Below are 13532 nucleotides of genomic sequence, written 5' to 3' on the forward strand. Positions count from 1 at the left end.
TGAAGCGCACACGTTCAGTTTCACACTGACCATTTCACCACAGGACAGAATCCAGCTAAACAACTGACAGATACTTTTTCACCTCCCACTGTCCCTCTAGGAAGACAGGATTACCAGGTGTTTCCAGTAAATACACCTGGTGGGCGTTCAAATGTTGTAGTAGATGGTAATGTTTGTTGTCTCTTTATCAACAGAAGTTAACGTTTGAGAGGGAAAAAAGAAGGGCTACTAAAACAAGTATCTTCCTGCTGATGCAGCTCCTCTGTGCTAAACTTTGCCTCCAAAAACCATTCATAAGTATGAAATTAATACCTGTAAATGTCTGCAGGATGAAGTGTTAAAATAAACATTTCCAGATGTTGAATGAGCAATTTCAAAAGAAAATATAAGCCTTCTGCAGTTATGGCTGGGATCCTCTACAATCATTCACATTTCCAATGTTTTCTGCCCATTTTTTGATGTTGCTGGTGGTTCGTTTGGTTTTCATTTCCTTATTTATTTTCATCAGTGCTTTAAGGAGCATGGCCAAAATGTTTTTACAATACAAGCGTATATTTATTCCATTTTCCTGCAATGCATGATAAAGTAGTGAAGGGATTTTCCTTCAGTTTTTCCAAAACACTGGTCTTCAAGAAGCAACAAGTCATGCAGGACGACTGCCCAAAAGTGAAGCACATGAAAACATGGTATAATAGAAACTCTAGCAAGCCTGTAGCTGGTATGACCAGCTTCCAGCATTAAGGTTTAGCTTATAGTTATATTTCTAGATGCATGAGATTTCCAGAGGCTCTGGATGTTTGTACACATTACATATTCCCTGTTCATTTTATGCCATATTTCAACAGGCTCGTTTTCCTTCCCTACTGGAATGCCTTAGCTTTTATCTCTCATTGGTTTTAACAAGGAGAAAAGAAACAAACACAACTTTTCAATCAAATTGTGTGTGTTATGATTCCTGAATTTATCTAGTATAATTAATTTTAAGTATACTCTTGAATAGTGATACTAGAAGATAAAAAGATAATGCAATTACAAGTGGGGCTGGTATGCTAGAAGAGCTTTTATTATCCATTTTTCCATCACCAAGAAGTGTGTTGTGTACTTTTAGTCCAGACTGACATTTCTTCCTCCTGCTGCTTTGTTCTAAATAACTCTTTATGAGACTGAAAACGTTAAGGCTGAAAATCTTTAAGTCCAAAATTCTTTCTCTCTCATAAGTAGAAACTTTGCTTAGAGTCAGGAACTGGCTCTGTCATCTCACATTTTCTTTCAAGAGCCTTCTGTTAATGAGCATATAGTGTTTGCAAGGGTCCCAGTTGGTCAAAGCTTGGCTGTAGAACTGATTTCTGATGTAGGTCTCCCGAAACCAAAATGATTATTCACACAGTTAAGTCTCTGGTGTCAGCATGAGAGATACAAACTCATGAATCACAAACACTGTTCTTCCCTTTATATTTCTGATCCCTTTCATCTAAAAATTGAAAGTGTACAACTAAAAATTAAAAGCAACCTAGGGGTTTCTTTGTGCCCTTCGATTTTTTAAACACCTCCCCCCACCAACAGAGACATAAATGGCAGCTGCAGCACTGTTTCTTCTCACACATCTGAAAACTTGTAGTTTGGCTCACGTTTAAACATAATAAAAGCACAATGATGATGAGTTTATCCAAAATTTGGCAAGAGGTTGCTCTTGGGTTGGGGAACTACCAGAAATCCTAGTTCCAGTGACACTCCTTAGCACCAAACCCCCATAGAGTAGTTAAACCCACCTCTGGCCCCATTGCCAGTTTTTGCATTCTGATCTGTTCAGGGTCAACCAAACAGCAGATTTTCCCAAAAACTGCTTTTCCTTATCCACTTTAGCATGCAGCCATTTCTCTGCTCCTCCTTCCCTAAGGGAATTGTTTGCATCTGCATTGGCTGGTGACAAGCATACAGGCGATGTCAGCCTCCCAGCAAAATGGTGCCCACCAGGCCATCCCCTGAGGTGGAGAGAGGCTGGGACTGAGTGTAATATGGATGCCATAAAGGCAAATTAGCAAGGACAACATAATGCTGCAGCCAGACCTAGGGGCCAAGTAACTTTGTGTCTTAGTTTCAGCTGGGACAGAATTGTCTTCTTCAGAGTGCCAGGTATGGTGCTATTTTTTGGTTCCAGGAGAAAAACAATGTTGATGGCACATGCAGTGAAGGGCCCAAGGAGCTGGGAGGGAACAGAATTAGGACAGCTGACTGAAATTGGCCAAAGGGATATTTTGTACCATATGACATCACATGGAAAGAGTTTTGAAGGGGGTGGGAATTCATCTGGCTCTCTTTTGCTGCTCAGGGGGCTACCTAGGCTTCAGTGAGTAGAAAGTTATCCAGTACTTAAGGCAACTAGCTGTGATAGAGATGATGTATAGTATTAACTTGAACAATAATACCAACTCCCAAGATCCTGATGACAAGATATGTACACAACTGATGTGGTGGAGAGTTGTACAGAATGTACCACCGCAGTATGCCAGCACCCTGGCTGGAATGAGCTGGAAAAATAACCAAAGGCCAATGGTGGATGAATTGGTCAGTCTTCTTCAACAATATGAAGGCAGAATCTATTCTTCCATATGAGCCTGCGTCTCGGCCGTGGAGAAACTGTCTCAGGAATTCCAGCAGTTCAAGGATGATATGTCTTGCTTCCCACCCGTACAAACCAATATCTCAGCTACTAGTTGTAAGCATTCAGGCAGGCAAACTATGACTTAGTTGCCATTATGGAAACATGGTGGAATCGCCCCATGACTGGAGTGCTGCAATGGATGGCTACAAGCTCTTCAGAGAGGATAGGCAAGAAGGAGGGGTGGTGGTGTGGCTTTCTATGTTAGAGAGTGTTTTGATGTTATTAAGCTTGTGGCTGGGGAAGATAAGGTTGAATCTCTATGGGTTCTCTATGGGTTAGGATCAAAGGAAAGGCTGACAAGGCAGACATCCTAGTGGGGGTCTGTTATAGACCGCCTAACCAGAATGAAGAGACAGATAAGGCGTTTAATGAACAGCTGGCAGAAGTTGCACAATCACCAGCCCTTGTCCTCATGGGGGACTTCAACTTCCCTGATATATGCTGGGAATACAACATGGCACAGAAGAAGCAGTCTAGGAGGTTTCCAGAGTGTATGAAAGATAACTTCCTTCTGCAGCTGGTGAGAGAACCTACCAGGGGAGATGCCCTGCTAGACCTGCTGTTTACAAACAGGGAAGGTCTGGTGAGAGATGTGAAAGTTGGGGGCTGTCTTGGACATAGCGACCATGAAATGGTAGAGTTCTCAATTCTTGGTGGAGCCAGGAGAGGGGACAGCAAAACCACTACCTTGGAATTCCAGAGGGCAGACTTCGAATTGTTCAGGAGACTGGCAGGGAGGGTCCCTTGGGATTCAGTCTTGGAGGGTAAAGGGGTCCAGGAAGGCTGGTCGCTCCTCAAGAAGGAAGTCCTGAAGGCACAGGAGCAGGCTGTCCCCCTGAGCCGCAAGATGAGCCAGCCAGGAAGGAGACTGACGTGGATGAACAGGGAGCTTTTCCTGAGGCTCCAGGAGAAAAAGAGAATCTACCTCCTGTGGAAGAAGGGACAGGCAACTCGGGGAGAGTACAAAGAGGTTGTTAGGATGTTCAGGGAGAAAACTAGACAGGCAAAGGCCCAGCTCAAACTCAACTTGGCTGCTGGGGTAGAAGGGAACAAGAAGCTCTTTTACAAATATATTAAGAGGAGGACCGAGGAGAATCTCCATTCTTTACTGGACGCGGCTGGAAATGTGGCCACTGAGGCTGAGGTTCTCAATGCCTTCTTTATGTCTGTCTTTAAAAGCCAGACCAGTTGTCCTCAGAGTACTCTACTCTCTGACCTGGAAGTCTCGGATGGGGAGCAGAATAAACCCCCACAATTCAGGAGGAAACAGTCAGAGACCTGCTACTCTACCTGGACTGCCATAAGTCCATGGGGCTGGACAAGATCCATCTCAGAGTACTGAGGGAACCGGTGGAGGAGATAGCCAAGCCACTTTCCGTGGGAAGTATTTGATGGACAGTGGGCGTATTTATTAGAACATGCTCGAGTAATCCCTGGAGTGTCCTTGGAGGCCTGAGACGAGGACCAGCTGCTGTGTTGCAAGGTCAAACATCTACGCCTCCAGGTTGTGCTTTACGGGACTGCTAACCACTATCTAACTGCAAGAATGCCTATGTGATGATATCCGCTGTCCAATTAGCAGTGTTGTAGCACGCGACACCTACCTGATGCTCTATAAATGTTGTAGTCGAATTGCAATAAATTAAGCACTACGCGATAACCATATTGGTACAGTGGGTGACTTCGGCGTGCGCATTGCGACAACTTTCCATCATCTATCGGCATTCCTGGTCAACTGGAGAGGTCCCAGAAGACTGGAGAGTTGCCAATGTGACTTCCATCTACAAGAAGGGTTGTAAGGAGGATCCGGGGAACTACAGGCCTGTCAGCCTGACCTCAGTGCCAGGGAAGGTTATGGAGCAGATTGTCTTGAGGGAGATCACGCAGCATTTGCAGGACAACTGAGGCATCAGGCCCAGCCAGCATGGGTTTGTGAAGGGCAGGTCCTGCTTGACCAACCTGATCTTCTTCTATGATCGAGTGACCCACCTGGTGGATGAGGGAAAGGCTGTTGATGTGGTCTACCTAGACTTCAGCAAAGCCTTCAACACTGTCTCCCACAGCATTCTTCTGGAGAAGCTGGCAGCCCGTGGCTTGGACTGGTACACTCTTTGCTGGGTAAGGAGTTGGTTGGAGGGCTGAGCCCAGAGAGTGGTGGTGAATGGAGTTAAATCCAGCTGGTGACCAGTCACGAGTGGTGTTCCTCAGGGGTCGGTGTTGGGGCCTGTCCTCTTCAATATCTTTATTGATGACCTGGATGAGGGCATTGAGAGCACCCTCAGTAAGTTTGCAGATGACTCCAGCCCTGCGGAGAGGGACTTGGGGGTCCTGGTGGATGAGAAGCTGGACATGAGCCAGCAGTGTGCACTGGCAGCCAGGAAGGCCAACTATGTTCTGGTCTGCATTAAAAGAGGAGTGGGCAGCAGGGAGAGGGAGGTGGTGGTCCCTCTCTACTCAGCTCTTGTGGGGCCCCATCTGGAGTACTGTGTCCAGGCCTGGGGCCCCCAGCACAAGAAGGACGTGGAGCTCTTGGAACGAGTGCAGAGGAGGGCGACCAAGATTATCAGAGGGCTGGAGCACCTCTCCTATGAGGAAAGGTTGAGGGAACTGGGCTTGTTTAGTTTGGAGAAGAGAAGGCTTAGGGGAGACCTCATTGTGGCCTTCCAATACTTGAAGGGAGCGTATAAACAGGAGGGGGAACAATTGTTCACAAGTGTGGATAGTGATAGGACAAGGGGGAATGGTTTTAAACTGAGACAGAGGAGATGTAGGTTAGATATTAGGAGGAAGTTTTTCACACAGAGGGTGGTGATGCACTGGAACAGGTTGCCCAGGGAGGTTGTGGATGCCCCGTCCCTGAAGTATTCAAGGCCAGGCTGGACGTGGCTCTGGGCAGCCTGGTCTAGTGGTTGGCGACCCTGCACTCAGTGGGGGGGTTGAAACTCAGTCCTTTTCAACCCAGGCCATTCTATGATTCTATGACACCAAGCTGGCAGGAAGTGTCGATCTGCCTGGGGGTAGCGAGGCCCTACAGAGGGATCTGGACAGACTGGATCTCTGGGCTGGAGCCAACGGGATGAGGTTCAGCAAGACCAAGTGCCGGGTCCTGCACTTTGGCCGCAACAACCCCAGGCAGCGCTGCAGGCTTGGGGCAGAGTGGCTGGAAGGTTGTGTGGAAGAAACGGACCTGGAGGTATTGGTTGACACTCAGCTGAGCATGAGCCAGCAGTGTGCCCAGGTGGCCAAGAAGGCCAATGGCAGCCTGGCTTGTATCAGAAATAGCGTTGCCAGCAGGAGTAGGGAAGTCATTGTCCCTCTGTACTCTGCACTGGTGAGGCCGCATCTCAAGTACTGCATTCAGTTTTGGGCCCCTCATTGCAAGAAAGACATTGAGGCCCTGGAGCGTGTTCAGAGGAGGGCAACGAAGCTGGTGAGGGGTCTGGAGCACAGGCCTTATGAGGAGCGGCTGAGGGAGCTGGGATTGTTCAGTCTGGAGAAGAGGAGGCTCAGGGGGGACCTCATCGCTCTTTGTAACTACCTGAAGGGAGGTTGTAGTGAGCTGGGGGTTGGGCTCTTCTCTCTTGTAACTAGTGACAGGACAAGGGGGAATGACCTCATGTTGCACCAGGGGAGATTCAGGCTGGACTTTAGGAAATATCACTGTCATGGTTTTATGATTTTTGGTTATTGGTATTCCACATCATAACATCATGTAGTGTACTGGGAGTTGAAGAGTTAATGCTCCAGTTCTGTGGATCGTGGATAGTTCCAGGTACCTAGTCCTCAGAAGAACTACATTTCCCAGGGGACTTTGCTGCTCTGTTACCATTTCTGTTCAGAGGGAAAGATAAAACTGTTGGCAGATCACAAGACGCTCTCTTCTCTGCCCGTCTCTCATCTCAGCAGCATCTCGCTCCCCAGCTGCCTTACCATTGGTATTAGAGTAAGGCCTACCTTGATTTTGGACACTCTCTCTCATTTTATGGGATTTATTAGCTTAAATTCTAATTATATTGTATTATAGTGTGTTATTTGGCGTTCCGATATCTTATTTAGTAAAATAGTTTGTTTCTCCTCAGATCGTTGCCGCTGTTTTGTTTTTAGGCCCATCTCCCTACCCTTTTTCCCTTTCCCAGGGCGTGGGTCCATGGATCCCCCACCCCTGTAGACTCAGAACTGGGCCAAACCTGCCCGTAAACTGTTGACAACTACTTTTCTCCAAGAGTGGTCAGGTGCTGGAATGGGGCATCTAGGGAGGTGGTGGAGTCACTGTCCCTGGAGGTGTTCAAGAAGCGTTTTGACATTGTGTTGAGAGACATGGTTTAGTGGGGGTATACTGGTAGTAGGTGGATGGTTGGACTGGATAGTCTTGTAGGTCTTTTCCAACCTTGCTAATTCTATGATTCTATTCCTCTGCTCAAGAAAAAGGATATAGTGGGTACACATCGAGAGCAATAGGTGCTGGGATGTTCAAACATGGAACACACATTTAGCAAAAGCCACCTGATTAATCAACACTCAGGGATTCACCAATTGAGCCAGTCCTGCCCCACTGAGCCTCCTACACACTGTAGGAGAGGTTGAAGCCCTAGTGGTAGACATAAAGAACATGCTGAGCGCATAGAAAAAGAAGATGATGACAATGCCTTCAAATGGGATACAGACACTACAGAACAATAACAGGTAATAAAGAGGGAAAATAATCTCACCCCTTCCAATGACTGGTGACTGCTCAAGAGGAGTACAAACTCTAGCCAAAAAGATGCTACTCCCTTGGCTGCTCACCCTTAAATGAGGGTGAGGAGGGGTGGATCCAGGCTTCAACCCTTCCTGTCACTCAGGTTCATTGCTTGCACCTGAGCTCCCTGGGTTAGCCCTGCCTTCTCACCTGATGCTCAACCATTGCTTCAGGCTACAATCTGGCAATTCTACTGCACAGGGCAAGACAGCCTGGGCCATTCCTGCCTTGGGCAAAGGTAAGCCTGTTCACGGTATTGCTTTTGTTCAGGGACGAGGGTGCACGGTAGGCAATATGGAAGGATGGGGGTGTTTGTTGTGTACCTCAAGATGATTTGATGCTGAGTGATAATAGCTAATAATTTTAATTCTGTGTGTTAAATTGCTACATATGTATATTGTATGTCATCATTATTAAGGTTGTTGTATGCCTTGATAACAGTATTACAGTAAGAACTATCCAGGTTAAAGAACAAACTCTGATGGAAACAGAACTAGCCTCTGCATGCAGTAACTTAGCAATATGAATCGTCCCTCTTGCTCTGAAAGACTGTTAGGAGAGACGGAGCTTAAAGTTATGAACTAAATGAATACCATGGATAGTTTAAATGGATGGTCAATAGGCAATGGAAATAATGTGTGTGAATATACATATAAAAAAAATCAAGCTAGTTGATGATAATTAGTTAGGATGTGTAGAAATCGTGGGACCTGAACACAATGTAAATGATATAGAATAAAGGGTCAATTTTGTCTTAGTTTCAGCTGGGATAGAATTATTTTCTTCAAAGTGCCTGGTATGATGCTATGTCTTGGTTCTAGGAGAAAAACAGTGTTTATAACACACCAATGTTTATAACTGCTGCACAGAGCCAAGGCCATTTGCAGTGAAGGGCCCAACGAGCTGGGAGAGAACAGAGTGAGGACAGCTGACTTACACTGGCCAAAGGGATATTCCATCCCATAAGACATCAAGCAGAAGGAATTTTGAAGGGGGTGAGAGTTCATCTTCCTCTCTTCCACTGTAACAGTGGCTAGCTTGGCATTGGTCAGGGGATGGTGGGCAATTGCTTGAGCATCACTTGTTATACATATTCATTACCCTTTTCCTTTTCTCTATCTTATTAAATGGTTTTATCTCAACCCACGAGTTCTACTTCTTCCAATTCTCCCCAGTCACACTGGGAGGAGAGGAGTGAGTGAATGACTGTGTGCTGCTTAGCCATCTGCTGGGTCAAACTACAACACTTTGCCATTCTGCAGACGCTGAAGAGAGATGAATGAGGAAAGCAATATCCTAAGCTAGAACGGACTGAAGGAATCATTACTGAAAGGCCATTCAGTATGCCACGGGTGGAAAATGGAGAATGTGACCTCAAGGAAAATAGACTGACTTCACATTTTAAAATGGTACCTTTCTAATTTCCTTTTCAAATTCTTCCAATCTGAAAAGAGTTTTTTTGTTTTCTCCACAAGCACCATGAAGGCACCCACCATCGCCCACTCACCTCAGCAGGGCCAGGCCAGGAGCTATGGCATTGCAGGGGATGGCATCAAGTAATGAAGAACAAGCTCTCCCTGGAGAAGGGAAATGCATTCCTGGTATGAAGGCAGCTATGCAATGGATTCACAGAGTGATTTAAGTCTACAAACATAGCCATTTTGCTCAGATGAAGATGCAGATCCTTGGAAGAAGGTGGGAGGAGGAGGCAGCATGGCACACGAGTCTCCCAGGTTGTTTTCTTTCCCATTGTTTAATCCACTCTTCATGTTATGGGGTTTTAGAACAGCCCAGCCCCAATGCTCTTGGGTCTGAACTGTTGCAGATAACTCAGATAAAGGATCTATCCTCCTGTGGGACAAAAGAATCCATTCTTCACATCCTCCTTTTCCCTTTTGCTTGTCTGCCTAATGGACATCTAAAGGTAGCTGCTGGACTTATTCCTTATGGAAGATACTACAGAAACATTTTCAGGATTTTCTCCATTGATTCTTTTAAAGAGCAGGAACTCATATTCAGTCCACAGTGAGTTTTAGAACAAAGCAGATATGCTTCAGGGTGCCTTATCCACTGAGTCTTAATTAATGATGTCTTCCCTTCCTTTTTCTATGCAAGTGAAGTGTTGATTGCATGCCAGCGGACTGAGGACATTACCTGCACAACCACCACACAGACAGAGCATGATGGCTCTTCTGCTGCCGTCATTTTTCATGCTCTGCCCCCAAATCTTTCATCACTGCTTGTCTTTCTGTGCAGACTGGTGGGTGCTGGTATGAACCCGACTCAAAAGGAGTTTTTTTTTTCCCCTTATTCCAATGAACATTAGACTAGAAAGTGAGACTCACTCAGCGTCAACAGTAGGGACAGCTGTATCTAATCTATGACTTAAAAACATTTCCGGATCTTAACAGTTGTTCAACAGACATTAGTTACCTACTTCCACTCATTTAATTATCCATAATGTCAATCGCTGTCAACATGTTACTCATGTGAAAATGCTTGTGCAGATGTAGTACTTTAAGCCTATAAACAGAAACTGATCAGTAGATAATCACAGTTCAGATAATCACAATAATTTGTCTTTCATCAGTTATTTCATATCGTGCTGCAGAAAGTCTGGTGCAGACACTTCGTGTGTTGGTGGCAAAAACTTTATCTGATAAAATGGTGTACTGATTGATGCATGGTGATCTAACACTTGTGATTTCCCTGAGGTGCTGATGGAAATAGTACTCTACTTTAGGAAGATTACCTTTTTATGGTAACGCTCTGTCTCTTTACATTGAATCTCTAACACCTGCTTCTCTCTGCTATGCTGCAGAGGTTTAGATTTCTTTTGATTACATACACTACATTTACTTGCAAATGCTTTAACAGTTATTATTCTTATCCCCTAAAGACTGTTAATTAAAAAAAAAATCTTTTCATTAACATTGCAGCATTATTTTGCATGACATCAATGATTATTTCTGCTGTTACTCAGGACAACATCTTGTGTAAACCTGCATCCTACATTTAACAGGATGGTGAGAGGGCCAACAATTATTTTACTCATATTCTTTCCTGAATTTAAGCCCTGACATGTGAACATGCCCATGTTAAATACCAGTATGGTTACAGATTTTATTAAAGGTAAGTATAGATGTATTATTATATGTTAAGCAAACATAGAAATCTGGCTAGAGCATGTAACAACTAATATCCTTGGTCTTGTTGTAACCTGTAACGATCACCATACTTTCCAACAGTCTGGTTTAATGTTTGCTTTTATGAATAGTTAAAAGAGATTCAAAATAGAGAGTGAGGGAGTTCCACTATAATAGTGGGTGCATGTTGCCCAACACATTGCGTCATCTCCTGTGAAGACAGGTACAAAGGAGCACACCTGACAGGTTGTACAGAAAGGAAAAAAGTTCTTACAATGAAAAAGATATCCCCTTGTGCTCCTGCCTCCTCACTCAAGCAGAAGAACTTCACAGAGTAGTTTGCTTCCCTGCAGGTGAAATAAAACAAAAAGAAGTGGAGCTACTTGTGCACTCAAGAGAAAGACGGTCAAAGCCTGTTCTCTCAACTGTCCCTCATAGGAGGAAGATCTGGAAAAAAGGTAGATATATTCTCCATTAAAACTACCTACTTGGTTCTTCTATATTGATTTAACAGACACCAGTATAGAGGAAACAGAAATTCTGCACTCTACTGGAGTGTATCTTTACCTTCTTTGTCTGAAAAATCACTGCACCTAGAGGAACTGGAAGAGCTCCAGGATACCACATACTTTTTTGCTCAAAACAGTTGAGAACTCAAGAAACCTTCTTTGATTTAGACAGGTTACCAGACCTCTGTCCTTTCTCTCAACGTAATGGCTTGAAATAGTCACACAATTACAGTGGCTGTTTGGGTAGGCTTTTTCCACCTGGAAAGGTAAAATAAGTCCCACACAGGTCTGGACTACCAGGCTGCTTAAAGGCCTGGAGCTACCTAAAGGCCTTTCTAGAGACCCCTTCCCCCAAAAAAATCACAAGTAAATTAAAATGTATGCTCAGTTTATATCCCGCTGCAGGTAGTAATAGGAAATTGCAAATTTATTCTGGTGAAATGTGCTATAACTTAAGTCAGATACTTTGTTTTGTCAAGTTAACAAGAGGGTTTTATGTCCCTGGTTTTATTACAGAAATCTAGAGCTTTGCTTTCACAGGAAATAGCTTTAGGCTGCATCACGTGTTATACCTCCATATGGTGATAGTTATAAAACCCTTTTTTTAGACATATCCAGGAAAACTCAAAGTTGCTGTCAAAGCTGACATAACAGTCTGTTTTATCTACTTAGCAGATGAACAGACTAAAATAGCCTTTTTCTCACTGAATGCTAATATGGTTCTTTTTCTACATAAAAGATGTGGATTTACTGCAAATCTACTGATAAAGCTAGCACTACAATAGCTTCTACAGACTACTTAGTGACTTTCTTTCCCCTGTGGAAAATTCAAATATACTCAGAGTACCCCTCATTTTAAATCTTTTCAAGAGTTTCTTTAGGAAAACAACATCTTTTCAATGCACTCCAGCATGTCCTAATTTGACAAACATCTCCAAAAACAGACAAACTCAAGAATGCTAATTCATACATTAGAGCCAAATCTGTCAGCTACAAAAGTGAAGTTAGCATTCTATATAGGCATAAACGTCCAACTAATAATATCTTGCCCAAATCAATTGCCAGTTTTGTTGACATCAGCGATTTCTGGCAGGGATTTAAACTGGTGACCAGTTTTCAGAAGACTGCATACCACTGCCAGTCACAGGAGCTGTGCCAGCTCTCATAGACTTTCCTCTCCTTTATAGTTTTGTCACATATTCTGCATCCTATGGATAGGTGATGGTTTGTCAGCAGCATTCTCCTCACCCATTTCCAGTTCTCCAAACAAAATTTTATGCAAGTTTTCAGTAAGCTGCAGGGAGGAAGAAAAGTAAAAAAAAAAAAAAAAAAAAAAAAAAAAGGCCACTTATTGTAAGCTGTAAACTCTATCCCTTCCAGATTCTTCTTCCAAATGTCTTCTTCCTTCCTTCCTGCCTGCCTGCTTATGCTACTGGCAGGTTCTAGCTGCTTTCTCACTGTGTGCATGCAAGTTTGAGATCTGATGTAATTATGACAATAGACCACACCTTTCAATGGAAAGTTTCTAAGGCGTGGTAACAATTACAGCCTGCGCTGCTTAGAGGGATGGGAAGATAGGCATGATGGAGCTGGATCTCAAAGCACTATTACATAATGCAGCCAACTTAGCTTTAATTATCTAGTAATACAATAATTTTTTGTTTTCTTCAAGGTCTCCTGGATAAGATTTTTATTTATTTATTTATTTTTCTGGAGCATATTAAAGTAACATAGGCTTTAAATGTGAGAATCTGCTTTCAGTGCTGTTCAGCAGCCATATTCAATTTTCTGGTAACTTGTAAATGCTGGCCTAGATATGCCAGAGCTAGAGCAGAACAAGGGCAAAAGAAGCCTTGGATAAAACCAAAGTAGGGGAGTACTGTGTCTTGTCTTCCATCTTGACAACTTGTTTATGTGGCTCCTTTCTTTTTGATGTTGCAGTGGAGGTTTTGAATTTTTTTTAAGGATTTAATTTTCCCTAAATACAGAACATCGCATAAAAATTTTGAATTTGTTGAGCTGACCATCCCTTCTACACATTAGCACCACATGTAAATTTGCACAGAAAAGCCGTGGCTAGTCAGATGTCTGAAGCACACCTTGAAATTCAGGAGGAGGTGGGGTGGGCATTTGAATGTCAGCTTGGGCACGACGCTTGAATTCTCCATTATTACTTATGCACTGGCTATTAGAAATCACTTTTACATCAAATAATTATATTACTGCTCACCTCTGATATTTTGCTTTTAATACTACTGTGTCTTGCTCACTTCCGTTTAATGAGGTGGCATTGGTTTTTTGGGAAGGGCAGTTTAAAGACTGACAGAAAGTGAAACTGAGCCAGCTAGGAAAGTACAGGATGTTCCCTTCTCTAAAAACATCAAATAGAATAAAAATGAAGAACAGATCTTGCAGCACAGTTCATATTTTCCGCTGCTATTTGTGCTGTCTGCATGTTGGAGATGGCAAGAGAAAAT

The 13532-nt window shown here is 43.7% G+C and overlaps 1 long non-coding RNA gene across 4 annotated transcripts in view; it reads right to left on the reverse strand.

The window, feature by feature from the left end:
• LOC110402217 overlaps window positions 1-13532 on the reverse strand; it is a 106217-nt gene that overhangs the window by 70991 nt on the left and 21694 nt on the right. For all 4 annotated transcript variants that reach the window (XR_002440977.1, XR_002440976.1, XR_002440975.1 and 1 more), the window contains exon 6: window positions 10821-10893. This is a non-coding gene — a long non-coding RNA (uncharacterized LOC110402217). The remainder of the gene's footprint in view (window positions 1-10820; window positions 10894-13532) is intronic.

The sequence above is a fragment of the Numida meleagris genome, chromosome 7 (genome assembly GCF_002078875.1).
Source record: "Numida meleagris isolate 19003 breed g44 Domestic line chromosome 7, NumMel1.0, whole genome shotgun sequence".
In the NCBI taxonomy this organism is placed as follows: Eukaryota; Metazoa; Chordata; class Aves; order Galliformes; family Numididae; genus Numida; species Numida meleagris.